We start from the raw sequence: 20,072 nt of genomic DNA on the forward strand, positions 1-20,072 counted from the left end.
GGAACGAGAAAACAGAAGTAACCTTTCAAGAATTAAAGGACAAGCTGACATCCGCACCCGTGCTAGTATTGCCAGAGCAGGGGGTCAAGTACACCATCTACACTGATGCCTCTCATGTTGGTTTGGGATGTGTTCTTAAACAGAAGGACAGAGTTATCGCATATACCTTGCGACAGTTGAGGAAACATGAAGAAAACTACCCCACGCTTGACCTGGAATTGGCAATGGTCATTTTCGTATTAAAGCTCTGGATACATTACCTCTATAGAGAGGAGTTCGAGCTCTTTTTCAACCACATGTGCCTTAAGTACATCTTCACGCAGAGAGACCTGAATATGAGGCAGTGGCAATGGATGGAAACCTTGAAAGACTTTAAGTTTGAAGTTTCCTACCATCCTGGTAAAGCTAACCTTGTGGCAGACGCGTTGAGCCACAAGAAAATAATAGAATTTATAGCTCCGCTGATGATAGAAGAATGGAACATGGTAGAGTTGTGCGAGACTTCGAACAGAGGCTTATAGTAGAGGAGCCGTTCGAGAGCGTCGCACACATCCATGTGCAGCCGCTTATTGATGACCGAATCATTATGTCACAAAAAGAAGATGAACTGTTAGTGAAGATGAGAAGGCGAGCAAGTGATAGTGAAGACTCCGAATGGAGGGTTGGCTTAGATGGAAGTTTGAAATATCGCGCCCCCCTATGCATTCCAAATCTCCATGACTTGAGGTGAGAGGTTCTGGAAGCCTCACATAATTTAAGATTGGCAATGCATCTTGGTAGTACTAAGATGTATCAGGATTTGAAGCGTTCATACTGGTGGGACAACATGAAGGCCTAGATAGTAGATTTTGTATCCCGTTGTCTCACATGCCAGTAGGTCAATGCCGCCTGGTTTACTTCAGCCCATGCGCATAGCTGAATGGAAATGGGACTTCGTATCTATGGATTTCATTTCTGGGTTACTGAAGATAAGGAAGGGACATGACTCCATTTGGGTGATTGTGGACCGATTGACGAAGTTGGCTCATTTTCTCTCGATTAGAGTTTCAAACTCAGCAGCTGAATTAGCCAAGCTGTACATGAAAGAGAACGTACGTCTACATGGAGTTCCTATGGAGATTGTATCGGATCGAGACACACGATTCACGTCCATTTTCTGGACTTAAATCCAGGAAGCAATTGGAGTGAAATTGAAGTTCAGTACCGCATTCCACCCACAGACAGATGGGCAGACTGAACAGGTAAACCAAATATTAGAAGAAATGTTGTGGGCATCTGTGCTTGATTTCAAGGAGAGTTAGGATGATTGTCTTCCCTATAAAGAGTTCGCTTATAGCAACAGCTTCTAAGCGAGCATTGGCATGGCTCCCTATGAAGCATTGTATGGGCGCCCATGTTGAGTACCACATTGTTGGGCAGAAGATGGCGAGAAGAGCCTGATTGACCCAGAGTTGGTTCAGGCAACCTTAGCGCAGATTGATATTAATAGACGCCGACTCCTTACAGTATAGAGCAGATAGAAGAGTTACACCGATACATAACGACGGCAGTTGGAATTCGAGGTTGGGGACCATGTGTTTCTTAAGGTTTCCCCCATGATGGGAGTCCTTCGATTTGGTAAGAAAGGTAAGCTTACGCCGAGGTTCATAGGCCCATTCCAAATTCTTGATCGAGTGGGTATGGTAGCATACTGTCTCGCCTTGCCCACACTACTCGCTGGCGTGCACAACGTATTTCACGTATCAATACTGAAGAAATATGTTCCTGATCCCACTCACATTATTATGTGGGAGCAGGTGCAGCTAAGTGAAGATGCTACATATGTACTTCGACCAACACATATCCTAGATAGGAAGGAACAGGTGTCGTGTAGCAAAGTTATCCCTCTTGTGAAAGTATTGTGGACTCACCACACTGAGGAAGAGGCTACTTGGGAAATGAAGGCCGAAGTCCGTAAGAACTACCCTCAGATCCTCGAGGAGTACGAAAAGGTATTAATTTCGGGGATGAAATTTTTCTTTAAGTGAGGAAGATTGTAATGTCTCAAAAAAATCCATACAAAGACCCGAGTACCACCTCAGGTAGAAATCCTTAAAGACCGTATACTGTGGAAATTAGATGAAAATTAATTAAGTACTAAACTAAACTAATTGGTGGATTAGCTTGAACCACTATCTATACGAACTGCAAGACCCAAAACCATTAAAATCACTAACTCAACATTACTTAAAAACCTAGGAGAAATCTCAAAACCCAGTTGCTCTCGGGAGCACATTGAAACTCCGTATCGGACCTGAACCACTCGTCGAAAGTGTGATTACCACAAAACTATAAGGTTATGACCACCTTACTGGGCTTAACAACTATCACAGGAATCAAGCCCAAATAGTATCTAGAAACACATGACTTGAGCCTTGGGCGAAGTGTGTGAGAAATGCAAATATCTTTAGAAAATGAACCAGAACTTAAGTGAATTGGACCATTCGCTTGTGGGCGAAATTCAAGACATCAAACTGTCGGATTTTGACCAAACTACACCCATGGATCAGGGAAATTTCTCTACTCTTATCGGTATACTTGTGGCCCTGATCGAGTAACGACGACCGTTGATCTGATACAGGTCCTTCACGGCTGATCAGTTTGTCAGATCGCACCATAAATACAGTCCTGTCATAGATCCATTGTCAAGGAACTTGCTCCATGACTTAGGTGAGAAATGGTCCTTCCTAAGGGCCCCGTTTGTCAAAAACAGGCACCCTTTATCTATAACGTAAGTATACCATGGCCCTAGGGCCATGGGCATCACTTTTGGGCCTATTTAAAGACCTTAAACTACCCTCTCTTATTTCATACGAATTTCTCTAACCCTAGGAGAGAGAAGAGAGAAAAGAGGAGAAAAGAGTGAGGAGAAGAGTGTGAGATAGGGAGATTGTTGCTGGGATTCTTTTCCACGACTCCACATCTCGATTTACCACCCCACCTCACTACACGTTCGTCATCGACTACGATTTAGGTAAGAAATCCTAACCTTAATCTCATTTTAGGAATCCAAATAGAGGAATCGATGAAATAGCTAACTTATTTCGATGTTTAGGTACTGTTGTTCTGTATATGGGAACATAGGATTCGAACTGAGTTCGAAACAAGGAATCCGATGGAAGGTGCGGACTACAAACGTTTAGGTTATGGTTTTCAAAGCTTTCATTATCAGCAATGATTTATGTCTGACTTAATTGTTGCCATATGATCTTAATTATGATGTATTCGATAAACTATACATATGTGTGAACTATGTGATTATATAGTGCATTTCAGGTGTTTGTTGAAATGTTTGAATGAAAGTGAAATTATGATTTATGCTTGCCATGACTATTAATCTGGAATACATGTTTGTTGTATGTATGACAACTCCTTTATGAAAGGACCTGCCATAATAAATGTTATAACTAATTTAGTTTATGTATATCGTATTATGTAGTCTAAGTGTTTGATAAAATGTCTAAATGAGAAATTGTTTGATAAATCACTTCCAACAAGGGTGTTGAGATGGGATTCTCAACTACCTTATCCATATTTATAGTTTCCTTCATATAATGTAAATTGCAGCTATGTGATTTATGGATGAAATGCATATGTATAATAATTTGTCTAATGTGTTTGATAAAATGCTCAAATGGGAATTATGCTTGAATTTTTCATTAAATGCTGTTATGATTAATATATGTGATTACCTCTTGAATTTGAATATGATTGGGACTACTACGTAGTTCAAGCAATCGATAACGGTTCCCGATTGAGTGTACGAATTAGTTTCACCACATTAGATATGTTCGATGAATCCGAGCTGTACAGTGATTGTCGACAGTGGTTAGTCCATGCGGAGTGCTTACGCGCTCTATGTCGATCAATTCAACATGTGTTCATACCAATCGCACTTGTTAAATAACCCGATTGGCCTATTGTGTGTTTACCATGTATGGACGCTACTGCTTGAATCTAAGGTACCATTTACCAATGTAAAATCCGTTACAACTATGGTACTAAGATCCGCTAAGACTCATGAGCCAGGCATGGTGGTGTATGGGACACCATGGTCGAGCTGTCAGCCTACGCTGGGGTGATGAGCCTCCTCGTAGTGACCAATGAACAACCCAAACTCGTGAGCCGAATATGGTGGTGTACGGGACACCATATTCGAGATATCGGCTTACGTTTAGGTGACGAGCCTCCCATAGTGACCTCGCATATAAATTAGGCCTGCGCTGAGGTGATGAGCCTCCCCGGAGTGATCTTGAGTGTAAACTCTTGAACTTGCCTATCCACTATTTTCATCAGAGGTGATGCCCTACAACTTGCCTATCATATGTGATTAGCTAGGATTGATGACCCTAGATAGATCCTTGCTTGGGTAAATGATCAAAAGGGAGGTACCTTAGCTTCCTGAATCTGCTGTATGAATAAGCCTAATAAATTACTTGGATAACACGACCATGCACCACATTGCATGTGCTTTGGCAAGGAAGCGCGCTTTTAGGGAGTTTGTCATGCACAATCGTTAGATGAAGTAGTTGAGGCAGTGTAGGTGAGGGCATGCATCATTATAACATACCATCCCTGCATTAATAAGAGTACTTAGGATATGATAGTTGTACTGCTTTATCATCACTGCTTAACTGAATTGATAACATGAAACCTTTGCCTTATAGTACCACTGAGTTGATCACTCACGCCCACACTAGGATGGTATTTTAAAACACTAACCAGACTCTGATTTAAATGCAGGTTATGGTGAGGTTTACGCGACGGAGCCGGACTTCTTAGATGAGGAGGAGTTCTCTTACGTTCAGCTCTGAGGCGGGTCTTTGTAGACGTGAAGCTGCGTCACCAGAATTACAGGGATTACATGGATTAGTCGTACAATCACATTTTGACATTTTGTATATTTTGAAATAAATTATGTATATATTCAGCCCGATAGCACATTCATACTCTGGAGGTCATAAAACACGTATAGGCCTTATATATTTAGTTTAGTCTTTCGCTTGCTCATTTACATTAACTATGGAGTATGATATGCTGATTTAGTGTAATCTCACTCATATGTAATGCAGTAATATGGACAACATTTAAACATTATTATCTGTGTTGCATAAGTGATGTGTTGGAACTCAGGAGTTGAGCTTTGCTCGACCCCCGATTTTCAGGGCGTTACAATACACTCATGGGGCTATAGTGATAAAGAATCTAGACAATGACAATGAATTCAAAGTAAATGGACATCGATTAAAGTCATTTGTTGACAAATTCAATTCAGAGGACATGTCTATACCTCTGTGTGATCCTGTTTACCTCGATTGATATCCTAGTCTGATGGAGGTATAGGTAGGTTTATTGCTTTCATAGGACTAGGATAGTTTATTTTATGCTATTTAGGATAGTTTGCTTATAATCTATTGAGTTTTATTTTGTGCTAACCTATTTTATGCTGAGATCATTGGAAAAGCTTCAAATTTCCTTCCTCCAGGTACTATCTTTCTATTACCATTCCCTTTCTTTTCGTTGCCTCATTTGCATTACATGCTTATTTCTTGTACATTGAGGACAATGTTGATTTTTGTGGGGGGGGTGTAGGAGATTAGGTAACCTAATAAGTGTTTTCTCAGTTTTGAGTAATAAAATTTGAATTTTTTTAAATATTTTCAGTTAAAATCTGTTTGACTTATGTACTTAAGAATGCTTTGAGTATGAGAAGATAAAGATTGAATCTTGAATTGCTGGAGTCTAATCATCTAAGTAACTCATCACATGAGTGCTTGCATTTAATTGATTAAGAGGAAATTGTATATCATGTTAATTTAAATCACAAACACACATTTAATTTATCTTCTGTAAGACATGCTAAAAGTTCTGATTGTTTGTATATGACTCGTTGATAAATGGTGAGAATCGAGTCTGAAGAATTTTATCTACCTTAAAAGAAGAAAAGAACCAGTTAAAAAAAAAAAAACAAGAGATCGACAAAGAGGTCATGAAAAAGAATGAAAAGAATGAAAAATCTGAAAAAGAATGCAAAAATAAAGAATAAAAAATATATATTTAACTGTCGATATATAAAATAAAAAACTGGAAAAAGAAGGAGAAGGGGATGAGTTTGGAATTAGTACTTGAGTTCAAACCAACCTTGAAGTGATGAGCATGAGTGACATTATGAAATTATAGTAGTTGTACGAAAAGTAAGTTGATTTTCATTGAGTACATTGAAAAACATGGTATATAGACTCATACTCTGATTTGATTGACAAAGAACTTACTTGATTGGTTACCTATGTGATTCTGCTCTAGGATTTTCAAAATCTCACCTTCTTATCTTACCTATACTGGATTACACAAAAGATTGTTTTTCGAAAAAGGTTTTGAACTTGAGATTGAATATTATTTTTTGCATATTTTAGTCTGGATTAGCAAAATGTTAGTCGAGGTGTGTTGAGGATCAAATATTGCATATTATCCCCCATTTATTTCTTGGTTTTACAAATATAATATGGCTTAATGGTATATTTTACATGTGTTTATGTTGCAAGGTGAATTTATGAGCTTGGAATTTAAAGAATGCTAAAAGCATGGATTTAGTGCTCAAAAGTTACTAAGGCAAATAATGGATCTGTGGAGACCAAAATTGAAGACTTCAAGACTCTAAGATCCAAGAAAATAAGTGGAGAAGGAAGGAAGTCGAAAGAATAAGCGCAAAAAACACAAATATTGTATCATCGAGAACCGTTCGATGACATCGAAGATCTATTTGATGACATCGAACACTGGTTGATGACATCGAATTTATGAGAAAAAATCAAGTTGGTTTCTGTACATATTAGGTGTTTTTATCGATTAATCGAAGACATGTTCAATGACTCGAGGTAAGGTGCTCGATGACATCGAAGACTTCTCGATGACATCGAATTTATTGAAGAAATTGAAGCAACTCGCTGGACTATTTTGGACACATTCTCAATGAGTCGATGACCCGTTTGATGAATCGAAGCTTCGCTCGATGACATCGAAGGACAGTTCGATGACATAATAACTTACGCAATGCGAAAGAAGAAAAGGCACGACTTTCGAATTTAAGCCCCTTCGATGACATTAAAGGGTGTTCGATGACATCGAAGGCATTATGCGAACTGCGTAAATTTGATCTGAGTTTGCGATTTTGCAGAACTTTGCTTATAAATAGAGTTTTCTAGGCACTTTTAGGATATCTAGGGTTGGAGAAGCAGAGTAAAAGGGTGTAGCCACTCCCCAAGAGTTCTTCTTCCCTTCTCCTTAGTTTTTAATGCTTTCTTCTAGGGTTTTTAATCTAATCATGCCTATAGTTGGCTAGATCCCTTAGCTAGGGCTAAGGGGTGAAGCTTGTAGCGTGATTGAGATGTTTTTCTTGTTTGATTTTTGTTATTGTTGAACTCTTTTGATTCTAGTTTAATATTTAAGGAATACTTTTAGTGTTTAATGGTTTATTGTGACTGAAATTACAATGGATTTGTGATAACTTGAAGTATCTTCCTCTTCTGTTTGGAGTTTGTGAAAATAAGAAATCCTGTTGTTCTCCATCATCACTTGGGGCATGGCTGAGTGATGGAATCCTTTATATCCTTCACAATTCTTCCATGATTAGTTGTTGGATCAGTATACCATGTTGTCTACGTTTATCTCATGGGCATGGTTAGGTGATGGAATCACTTCCAATCTTCACAACTTTCATCCGTTGAGAATTAGGTCAATAGAACTTCATATATGAGTTTATTGAATATCTTCCTATTAGATAGGATAGGACTCCAATTCCAATTGAGTGCCTTGAATTGAATAAGGAAACATCCTAATAGCTGCAAGTAGATCCCTGGAATCCCTAGTTTCCCACTTTTAAATTTCTAAAGTTTCTAAATTCATCATCTCATAAGTACTCCTTACTTTCCTGATTTAGGTTAGTTCTTCTCCTAGTTTTGATTCTAATTACTCCCAGGATAGACACATAAGATTAGTCCTCATGGATTCGATCTCGGTCTCACCAAGATTATTACTGCATTGCGACCCTACACTTAGGGTTATGAGCAAATGCTAACAATGAACTCGTGCCAACTAGGATCACTACCGGTTGGAGAATGTGCATTGACTACAGGAAGTTGAATACCGTCATAAGGAAGGACAAATTTCCTTTGCCCTTCATCGATCAAATTTTGGAGAGGCTAGCTGGTCATTCCTATTACTATTTCCATGATGAATATTTGGATTACAACCAGATCGAGATAGCCCTTGAAGATCTAGAAAAGACCACATTCACATGTCCTTTTGGCACCTTTGCTTACCGAAGGATGCCAGTTAGACTATGTAATGCCCCCTCTAATTTTCAGCGAAGTTTGTTGAGTATTTTTTCTGACTTGGTGGGGAAATATTTTGAGGTCTTCATAGACGACTTCTCGGTCTTTGGTCCATCATTCAGCGAATGCTTAAAAAATTTGAAATGTGTACTGAAGGGATGTGAGGAAAAGAATTTGGTACTTAATTGGGAGAATTGTCACTTCATGGTTCGTAAGGGAATCATTCTTGGACATATCATCCCATCCAAAGGAATTGAGGTAGATAAGGCTAAAATTGATCTTATCTCTAACCTACCTTCACCTAAGAGCACAAAAGATGTGCTATCCTTCCTAGGACATGCCAGATTTTATAGACGATTCATAAAGGACTGTAGTCACCTCTCTCGTCCTTTATGAAATCTACTTCAGAAGGATGTACCATATGAGTGGACTGAGCAATGTCAATAAGCTTTCTCTAAGCTAAAGGGCATGTTGACTACCACACCTATCATGCAGCCACCTGATTGGAACATTCTTTTTGAACTTATGTCTGATGCATCCGACTGTGCTATTGGGGTAGTGTTAGGCCAGAGAAAACAAAAGAAGCCCTACATTATTCATTATGGAAGTAAGACTCTAAATTCGGCCCAAGTGAATTACTCTATTATGGAAAAGGAACTCTTAGCCATGGTTTTCGCTTTTGACAAATTTAGATCTTACTTGATTGGATCCAAGATCATCATCTACACTGATCATGCAGCACTCAAGTATTTCTCTCTAAGAATGATGTTAAGCCTCGCTTGATATGATGGATCCTTTTACTCCAGGAATTTGATTTGGAAATAAAAGATAAAAAGGGAGTAGAAAACATAGTGGTTGACCATCTTTCGAGACTTGACCTCTCTGATTCTCTTAAGACGGCACCCATAAACGAAATGTTCCTAACAATTATTTAAAGTCTCCCACTCACCTTGGTTTGCTAATATTGCTAACTATCTTGCCTTAGGTTTCATGTTGATATACTGGACTGCGCAAGATGAGAAAAAATTCTTTATCGAGGTTCATAAGTTCTTCTGGGATGATCCATACTTGTTTAAATATTGCCTAAACTAAATATTAAGGAGATATGTACCAAAAAATAGACACTAAAGTGTCATCTCCTTTTGTCACTCTTAAGCCTGTGGTGGTCACTTTTCTATCAAAAAGACCACGACTAAAATTTTGTTGTGCGGCTTTTACTGGCCCACTATGTTCAAGGACACTCATGAGTTCTGCAAAGCTTATTAGCTTTGTCAGAAATTGGGAGCATTGTCCCATTGAAATATAATACCTTTGAACCCCATTCTCATCATTGAAGCATTTGATTGCTAGGGCATCAATTTCATGAGACCATTTGTAAGGCCCGTATCCTAGTCCGTACCATTCCGTTAACTCCTGCTATCCTCCCCGACGAATTTCGATAACCTACGATCTGTAGACAGCATTTGTGCACGACCCTAAGTCGTACCCCATAGATTTAAGCCAACTCAATTCGAGACTTGTACTATTGCGACTGCACCATCGTCATAGTTCCAACATTGCGTCTTGCGCACCGATGCGATACCTAGACCAGGAGATATGGGCTAGCGTTTATCTCGAATAAAAATGCCGCACATTGCGAATTCTGAGAGAATCTATACCCAATTCATCACATCAATCAATCAATCAATCAAGTACACAACCCATCAGTCAACCTATCACACTCATACCTCACATGTCACCTCTCTTACACAACCCATACCCCTCTTACACAAGCTACCCCCAAAGTCAACTCTTACATCACTCCATCCATCACTCACACCCACACCTCTCTCTTATAACCACCCTCTTTCTCTCTCATTCTCTACTCACTTTTCCAAGTAACCTAAGAGGTTGGCCGTCCAAGCATTCCATGGAGAGAAAAGTGTTTTGTGTGTGGCCCACTTCCTACCCCTCTCATCTCCCATCTCAACCCTTCAATCCTCATTATCTTCCATCAAAGAGAGAGTCAAGGAGTCTGGCATCCCATCAGACCAAGAACATCGAACGGTGGGTATTTATAGGACTAGATTTGCAGTTTTGATGGTGGGCCAAGTGGGCCTTACCAATTGATGGTATGGATCTCACTTTGGACCTAGGTGTGGCCGATGGCCCACCATGATTCATACATCCATCCCATGATGGGGCCATTCTCCATGGACCCCATCATGATGTTTAATTTCCTTGTATGAAAAAGTTCATCTAGACCTTGCATTTTGGTTGAGAAGGGATCTCCACCATTGATTTTGATTTCGTGGGCTCACATGTAATGGGACCCACTTGATGTATGTTGTATGCATGGAAGGGAGGGCCCATAGTGTCGGGGTCCCTCCATCACACTCGTTCTCTCTCTCTCTCTTGTGTTTGATCGTGGCCCACCTAGCATGTATTGATGGACGGTGGGGACCACAGCTGCACAGCTGTGGTATTGACGTCAACAAATTCTATGGGGCCCACTCATGATGTATGTATTTTATCCGTGTTGCCCAGCAGCATGGGTCCCACACATGTGTGGACTCCACCATGATGTATGGTCACGTAGGACCCACTACCTGTAGCAGATTGGCTGGTGTACGTGTATAGCAACAATAAAGCTGTTGTATTAACATTTGCAAGCTCTATGGGTCTCACCCATGATACATGTATTTAATCCACACCATCCACCCTATTTCCCAGCTCCTTTTAGGTGTTGAACTGAAAAATGAAGCTAATCCAAAACTCTGGTAGGCCACACCATCTAAAACATTATTTTAATAGTGAAAAATTATTTGGGCCCACTGTGATGTTTCTGTGCGTTAAAACATATCCAATATTAGGCTTGTTAGATCCGTCAGGAGCCTAGGGACCCAACTGGCAGGGTAAATCCTCCTGATGTGGGCCCCACCTATGAAATTTCAAAAGAAAAGTAATAATATTAATAATATTAATAAGTCACGTTGCTGCTGTTAGCGTCCAGAGGACGCTGCAGCAAGTAGCATCCTTGCTGCTTCAAACGGGTAGGGACCTTGAGCCCCACCATGATGTATGTGGAACATCAACATCGTGCATTTGGTGGGTCCCCTTTAAGAAGTGGGATCCCCTAAAAATCAGTCGTTCATGGAACTTATGTGGTCCACGCCACCTAGAAAGTAGCAGGGGATTGAATGTCTACCATTGAAACCCCTTTTTGGGTCCCAGAAGTTTTGGATAAATATGAAATTTGTTTTTCCTCTTTATTTAGGTCTATGTGACCTTATCAACAGATGGGGATGGAAAATAAATGTTATGGTGGGCCTCACGTGGGACCTACTTGAGAAAGAGATTGGTTGGTGTATGCATACACCAGCTATATAACTGTTGTGTTGACGTCCTAAGTTCTAAGGGTCCCACGCATGATATATGTGTTATCCACACCGTCCATATGCCGAACAGGTGGGCACACCTTGATGTGTATATTATATCCACACCGTCCATCCGTTGCTGGACGGTGGAACGCCACCATGATGTAGTGTTTTGTCCACTCTGTCAATCTGTGGATCGCACCACGTGGAATGTGTGAAATCCACGCTGTTGAGTAAAGGACGGTGGGTCCCATCGATGGAAGGGTTTTATCTACTCGGTCCATCTATGGGGCCTGCCTTGGTGGCACGTGGCTTCACATGTGGGACCCACATAATGTATGTGTTTCATTCACATCGTCCAGTCCTTGGATGTGGACGGTGGTCCACTGATGTATGTATTGTATTCCACATCGTCCGTCTGTGTGGGACTCGCCATGATGTATGGGTCTTATCCACATCGTCCATAGGCTAGGATGGGTGGGGCCCACCTTCATGTATATATTATATATCCGCACCGACTATTTACTAGGGACTGTGGGCTTCTTGATGTATGTATTCTATAACTAGCCGTCCATCTATTGCTGGACATAGACCTTACCTTGAAGTATATCTACACTATCCATGGGGCGTGGGGCCCACCATGATGTGTATTGTATTCAGGCCCATCTTGCAGGCCCACCTTGTAATGTGTTGTACATTTGCACCATCCATCCACGTGGTCCCCACGTGATGAACATGTTTGACCTAAACTGTCCATCTAATGGGGCCCATTTGGAATGATGAGTTGTATGTGCGACCCATTTGACTAGGCCCGATGTGATGTAATTGGGGCCCAGGCATGAGGCCATTGAGATGTATTTGAGGCCTAGGTGAGAGGCCCATTGTGTTGTATATTAAGCCCATAAGATGAGGCCCTTTTGTGATTGTTTATGAGGCCCATTGGATGTGTGAGGCCACTGTGATGTACGTGCTATATACACACCATTTACTCATTTTTAGGCCGTGGGCCCCACCGCCTTATGCAGGCCCACCATGTGTGAATAATGGGCACACGTTGTCCATCCATTTCCTAAATAGTCGGAGGGCCAATAATCTCGTTATGATTCTGATTCGGATTTCTATACGGACCGCACCATAGGATAATGGTGGTTAAATGTCCACTGTTGTAAACTTTCATAGGGTCCATTGTTAAGCCCATTTCCAACAATACCCTAGTGGGCTAACTCAAACTGTTGGGCCCCCACCGATGATAGTAATACCCATTTTTCCATGGGGCTGCCTTGTGAGACCCACCTAGCAGTATGTATGGTATGCACATGCTCTCCATTCCTTTTTTTTCCAGATTCATATAAGGGTCGTGGGCCCCATCGTGAGTTAAATCCCAATCCCTTAATGGGCTGCACTGCAGGAACAATGGTGGTTAAAGGTCCACCATTGTAAATCTTCTTAGGGCCTATTGCTAAGTCTAATCCCATCTACCCTTAATGGGCTATCCCAAACCGTTGAGCCCCATTAATGTTAGTACTACCCGTCTCTTTTATTAGGCTAACCCAAACCGTTGGGCCCCATTGATACTAGTACCTTCCCACCATGCTCGGTAGGGTCATCCAAACCTTGGATCCCACATTATGTTCATAGCAGGCCTTTCATAGGAATGCGACCCATCTAGATTCATGTTTTGCCTAAGCTTAGCGACCATACCCAAGGTCCACTTAGGGGTTGAGTGGACTACCCAATCCATTAGAGGTCCTAGAAGTATGAACTCCACCAAACCCACTTTGTGAACGTATTGGGCTTCCCATGGGAAAGCCCAGTTTATTACATAATATAGAGATTTAGGAAGCCCAATTGTTCATCCTGTTAGCCCACCTTGTGAACTCACCTTGTCATATACCCACTTGACTCACCACGAGAGGTGCATCTTACTCTTGTACCCATTTACTAGGACCTCGTGACATGAACATATCATTCACATCATCCGTCTCTTTGTTGAGATAAGTCTGAGGTCCATCTTGGACATTAGTGTATCATCTAGGCTATCCATCGCTTACTGCATCATCACCCCTTGCCGTAGATAGAAGAATACGTAGTATCAAATTTGGTTTATCTACCATATAGAGCCTATCTCGATGCATGGGCAAGATCCATTGTCCTTCCTGTGGACCCCATCTTGGAATATATGATATATCAGTGCCTTGGAAAGCTAATGTAGTATAACGTGGGACATGTTGCATGGACTCCTGTAGTTGTAGAAGGAGCATGTTGTTTAGTTTATACTCTGGGTATGTGACATGTCGGTGAAGGCCGATTGTGGATCATTTGTTGTCTGATTTATCACATAATCATGCCTATGTACTTTATTACATCATGCTGCATGTCCATACGCATCATTTGTATACCTGCTATGAGGAATGGGTGATCATAACATTGTCATTGGGCTGAGTTATTTAGGGGATTCCTTAAGAGATGGAGTTGCCCCACATGATCGCGCGGTATGCGCAGGTTTGATGCATGACTGGATGGTATGACTCGTGCATCTCGCATTTGTATGACATGATCACTTGGTGCCCTAGCGATATCAAGGTTGTGGCCTCCACAGGTTCATCATGGATGACCAGATGGGATACCGAAAATATTTCGTTTTAGCACTATGGGCACATAGGATGTCCTTGGGTGAGAGTCGCAGAATCCTCTTGGTATCAGGGGAGACCTCAACGTCTAAACCGAGTGAATACATGATCACTTGGGTGCCGAATACCAGTAAGCGACGTCTCCCACTGTGTCATGATTGGTTGGGAGGAGGTGTGGCCTTATTTACATGAGTGAGGGGGTTATAAGCTAGGCTGAGTTTGACCAGCTCCCAAATAGGTCCGCTATCGATGAGTTGGATAGGTATTGGCAGACTACTGGCTAGGCAGATAGTGAGGTCTTTTCTACTCACTAGTTGTGTGGCTAGGGAGGCGGCAGCCATTGTGGAGTGTACTAGACCCCTATGATATCCCAAAGATGAGTCATACTAACATGTGAACGTACAGAGTATGGGATTACTTGCCCACCATGTGACTCATTCATTCATTCATTCACTAGCCACTCAGGCTGATGGTGCATAACTAGATCATTACATGCACCTTCGCAATGGCTCATGATTTTGGTTGGGTACGCGACCAACTTGAGATCAGGAGTTTACCACATTAAGTCTATCTATCCAAATTTAGGTATGGAACTAGTTTGGATAGAAGTCCCTTGTGATGGACCCCATAGCTTGTGATACTACGTATTATCATCCCAAATTCACACTCTAGATTGGTCATTTTATTTGCACCGCATATTGCATTGCATCCCCAATATATGGTATTTGGCTTACTATGTCTCCACATTGCATAACTGATCTACACTGCATACTATGATATTGTATAACTCTTGGAATTACTAGTATTTCTGACATTATAAGATTTATGGATTTATATTGTATACTTGGCACTTACCTTGCGCACACACTTACACCACCCTCTAAGCTTTCTATAAGCTTATGCATGATAGATGCGTGCAGGTGGCGCTAGGTCGCAGCAACGTTGAGCTTGGAGCATGCAACTATCTTTTGGAACTTTGATTTTTGATATATGTATTTTCCCTTTCAGCATTGTATTCAACCGTTTATATTAGTGGATATGTGATGATGATGTTGCCTTTGTAATTTGGGTAATCTTGCGCTTATGCTTCTTACGAGATAAATGTACATTGGAAAATCCTCCTTGTAGGATCCTAGGATCAGAATCTAGCATATGGGTGCTGAAAGTTGAGAATGAGGTACTACAGAGGCTGTCGGCACCGGATTCGGCAATTGAGAATTTTGTGAGCCCGGTTTTCAAGTCTGGGGCGTGACACCATTCCCCCAATCTTTTAGAAATTTATACATCTTGCTAGCAGTGGACTATGTCACTAAATGGGTCGAAGCGATCTCATGCCGGAACAATGATCATTAAACGGTCATTAAATTCTTAAAAGAAAATATCATTTCCCAGTTCGAAATGCCTCGAGCCATTATTAGTGATGGAGGTTCACATTTTTGTAATAGGCCATTTACGAACTTAATGAAGAAATATGACATCTCTCACAAGGTGAGCACTCCATACCACCCACAAACAAGTGGGCAAGCCAAAATTTCCAATAAAAAAATTAAACATATTTTGGAAAAAAACGGTTAACCCTGACCATAAGAACTGGTCAATCCAATTGACTGATGCTTTATGGGCTTACCGTACTGCATTTAAGACCCTTATCGGAATGTCTCCCTTTAGACTTGTCTATGGAAAGGCTTGCCACTTGCCTGTGGAGTTGGAACATAGGGCCTACTGGGCGATTAAAAATCTTTACTTCAATTTGGACAACGTTGGCTTGCTGTGCAAACCTCAGTTGAATGAATTGGATGAAATCCGCAATGATGCATATCAGAACTGGAGAATTTACAAGGACAAGATGAAGGTGTTTCATGACCAACAATTTCTTCAAAAATCATTCACACCAGGTTAAAAAGTCCTTTTGTATAATTCTCGGTTACACCTTTTTCCAGGTAAACTCCGATCTCATTGGACTAGCCCTTTCACTATTACTAATGTTTATCCTCATAGGGCTGTCGAGATTCGGAATCCAAATAATGGCAATGAATTTAAAGTAAATGGATATCGTTTAAAGCTATTTGTTAAACAATTTGAGTCAGAGGACATGTCAATACCTCTGATTGACCTTGTTTACTAGAATTGACATCCTAGTCTGATGGAGGTATAGGTAAATTTATTTGCTTTCATATGATTTAGGATTAGGATAGTTTATTTTTCGCTGTTTAAGATAGTTTGCTTTCCACTATTTATGATAGTTTGCTTTCTGTTTGTTTAATTCTTGTGCTAATTCATCTTCACACTGAGACCATTCCAAAAGCCTCAAAATTCCTTCTTCAGATATTACCCTTCCATCACTTCCCTTCTCTTTTCATTGCCTCTTTTGTATTACATGCTTATTTCTTTTACAATGATGACAATGTAGATTTTTCAGTTGGGGATGGAGGATTAGGTGAACTAATCAGTGCTTTTTCCATTTTAAGCAATTTCTTTTTAAAATTTTCAACGTTTCAAGTTGAAATCTGTTTGGGAAGTGATGAATTGTGTACTTAAGAATGCATTGGGTATGATAAAAATAGAGATTGAATTTTAGATTATTGGAGTTTGATCAACTAGGTAATATATCATCTACGTTCTTGTGCTCAATTAATTAGGAGATAGTTTAAATATCATGTTAATCTAAATCACAAGACACACTCAACTTGTCTTCTATAAGACATGCTAGAATTTTTAATTGTTAGTATATAAATCTTTAATAGATGGTGAAAATCAAGCCTAGAGAATTTTATCCACTTTAAAAGAAGAAAATAACCAGTTAAAAAATAGGAGATCGACAAAAAGGTCATGAAAAAGAATGCAAAAATAAAGAATGGATAAAAATTGACAGTCGATATAAAATCAAAAACTAGAAAACGAAGGACAAGGGGATAAGTTCAGAATCAGTACTTGAGTTTCAAACTAATCATGAAGTGATGAGCATGGTTAACATTATGAAACTTATGCTCTGAATCAATTAAGAACGTATTTGATTGATTGCTCAAATGATTCGGCTCTAAGTTTCTAAAATCCCACTTTCTCTCCTCAAGTCTACCCATTCACACTTGAGTGTACAAAAGATTGTTTTGCCTAAAAGAGGTTTTGGACATTGAGCATTGAGGTTCATTTCATGCATACTTTACTCAAGACTAGCAAAATGCTGATTGGGAATTGTGTTGAGGGTCAAATATTGCATATTATCCCCCATTTATTTCTTAGTTTTATGAACACGATAATGCTTAATGTCCTATTTTACTCATGTTTGTATTGCAAGGTGAATTTAAAAGCTTAATTGGAAAAGATGCTAAAAGCATGAATTTGATGCTCAAAAGTCACCAAGGCAAAGAATGGATCTTAGGAGACAAAGATTGAATATTTCAAGGTCCTAAGATTTAAGAAAACTAAGTGGAGAAGAAATGAAGTCGAAAGAACAAGTGTAGAGCTCACATTAACTGTGTCATCGACCACCGTTCAATGACATCGAAGCTAACATTTGATGACATTGAACACAGATTGATGACATTGAATTTATGAATGAAAATTGAGTTAATTGTTGGACAAATTGAATACATTTATCGATGACTCGAGGACTTATTCGATGACTCGAAGATCTACTCGATGACATCAAATTTTCTGTGGATTTTCAGCAAAACTTGTTGGACACATTGGGCATCATTTTTTATTACTTGAAGTACTCCTTGATGATATTAAAGAACTGTTCGATGACATCAAAGGCATCTTCGATTACATTGAATTTATTGAAGAAATTAAGATTACTCGCTGGACTGTTTTGGGCACATTATCAATTCCTCGAACAATTCTCAATGACATCGAAGACTATTATTTGATGTCATCGAACGAATTGCGCAGAGTTACGTGAAGTGTTAAATTTGAGGTAGTTTTTGGATTTTTCCCAGTTGGTGTGAAAGGAGGTGTTGCACAATTATAAATAGGAGTCCCCACGGTACTCCTAAGTTCATCTAGGGTTTGGAGGAGTAAAGCACAAGGGCAGAGGGTTGTTGCCATGCGTTTTTTTTAAACCTTTCTTCCTTAGTTTTTCATGCTTTCTTCTAGGGTTTTAAATCTAATCATGTCCATGGTTAGCTAAACCTCTTATTTAGGGCTAAGGGGTGAAGCTTATAGTGTGATGGGGTGTTTCTCATGCTTTGATTCATAATTAAGTTGAACTTACTTTGGTTCTAGTTTGATAATTAAGGAATACTTTCAATTTTTAATGGTTTGTTGTGACTTAAATTACAATAAATCTGCAATAGATTTAAGTATCTTCTTTTCCTGATTTTTAAGATTATGGGATTAGTAAATCCTATTATTTTCCATTGTCTTGTGGGCATGGTTTGGTGATGGAATCCCTGCCAATTATCATAATTCTCCTTCACTGAGAATTAGGTCGAAGGAAGTTCAAATTGACTTAATTGCTATATCTTCCAATTGGATAGGATGAGACTCCAATTCCAATTGTGTTATTTGAATCAAGCAAGAGGATTCCCTGATCACTGCAAGTGGATCCTTAGAAACCCTAGTTCTCACCTTTAAATTCTAAGTTTTAGTAAATAATTCACAATTACTCTCTCTACAATTCCAGGTTTAGTTTTACATCTTCTCCTAGTTCTACTGCTAGTTAATTTCAAAAACGTACAAGATCAGTCCCCGAGGATTCGACCTTGATCTTATTGAGATTATTACTACATCGTGACCCTACACTTAGGGTAGTGAACACCTAGGTTGTGTATTTCACATGGTATCATAATGAACATAATTCTAAGTAAAATACACTAAAGTTAGTTCTGCCCGACTTCTGGTTCAACCAGCTTAACTACCTTCAGCTAACCCAACACATTTTGGGCAAGTATATAGCAAGTAAGGATTTTCTGCATTAAGTTCAGCCAGCCCAACCTTGAGTTTGGCCAGTTGAACCTGTCAGTTCGACTAGCCCAAAGTGTTTGGTCAAGCTTCCAACAATCTTAAAACTTTAGATCTCAGGGAGATCCGGCCAACCGAATTTTAGTTTGGGCCAGCCAAATTTTTGAAAAATCTTATCCTGCGAAATCTGAGTGCCGTTGTAATGATATTGTTGGAATTTCACTAGCCAAACTGAAAATCTGGCCAACCAAATTTCCAAGACCTTTGGCTATAAATAGAGGCCTTCTCTCATTCTTTTCTACAACAAAAAATTGTGAGCAATATACTCCAGCAATAAGAGAAAGTTAGGGGCCATTGTAAGCTATTTGTGCGGTAAATCTTACTTTAATTTAGCTTATTCTATTCTCTTCTCTCAAGTTAGTTTTAATAATTTTCAATAGAGTAATCCATACTCTACTTGAGAATCAGATAATTGAATTTCCAATATTAGGGTTTTTGTTTATTGAAAATACATTAGATCCCTATACTGTTTTTTGGGTTGAACACATATACGTCTTCATTAATATCCCAACAAAGAAGATCACTCAATATGGTCTAGTTAAACTCCTCTCCGAGGTAGGATAATTTTGAAATAGGGCGGGGCGACTTACCGATCCATTGCATAAGGGATATATGCATCCATTAATGAAGCTTCTTCAGATAACTTAACATTTAATATTCAAATTCTGGAAGAAACTATCACTGTAACACCCTCCATCATATCGTCCATTATGGACATTGAGATGGCATATGATAGGGTACCAATTCCTACTCTT

The 20,072-nt window shown here is 39.8% G+C and overlaps 1 pseudogene; it reads left to right on the forward strand.

Annotated features, from left to right (window-relative positions):
* Positions 1–9,145, forward strand: part of LOC131254239 (uncharacterized) — a 30,034-nt pseudogene extending 20,889 nt beyond the window's left edge.
* Positions 9,146–20,072: the final 10,927 nt, after the last annotated feature.

This window comes from Magnolia sinica, chromosome 8 (assembly GCF_029962835.1).
Source record: "Magnolia sinica isolate HGM2019 chromosome 8, MsV1, whole genome shotgun sequence".
NCBI classification, from domain to species: Eukaryota; Viridiplantae; Streptophyta; class Magnoliopsida; order Magnoliales; family Magnoliaceae; genus Magnolia; species Magnolia sinica.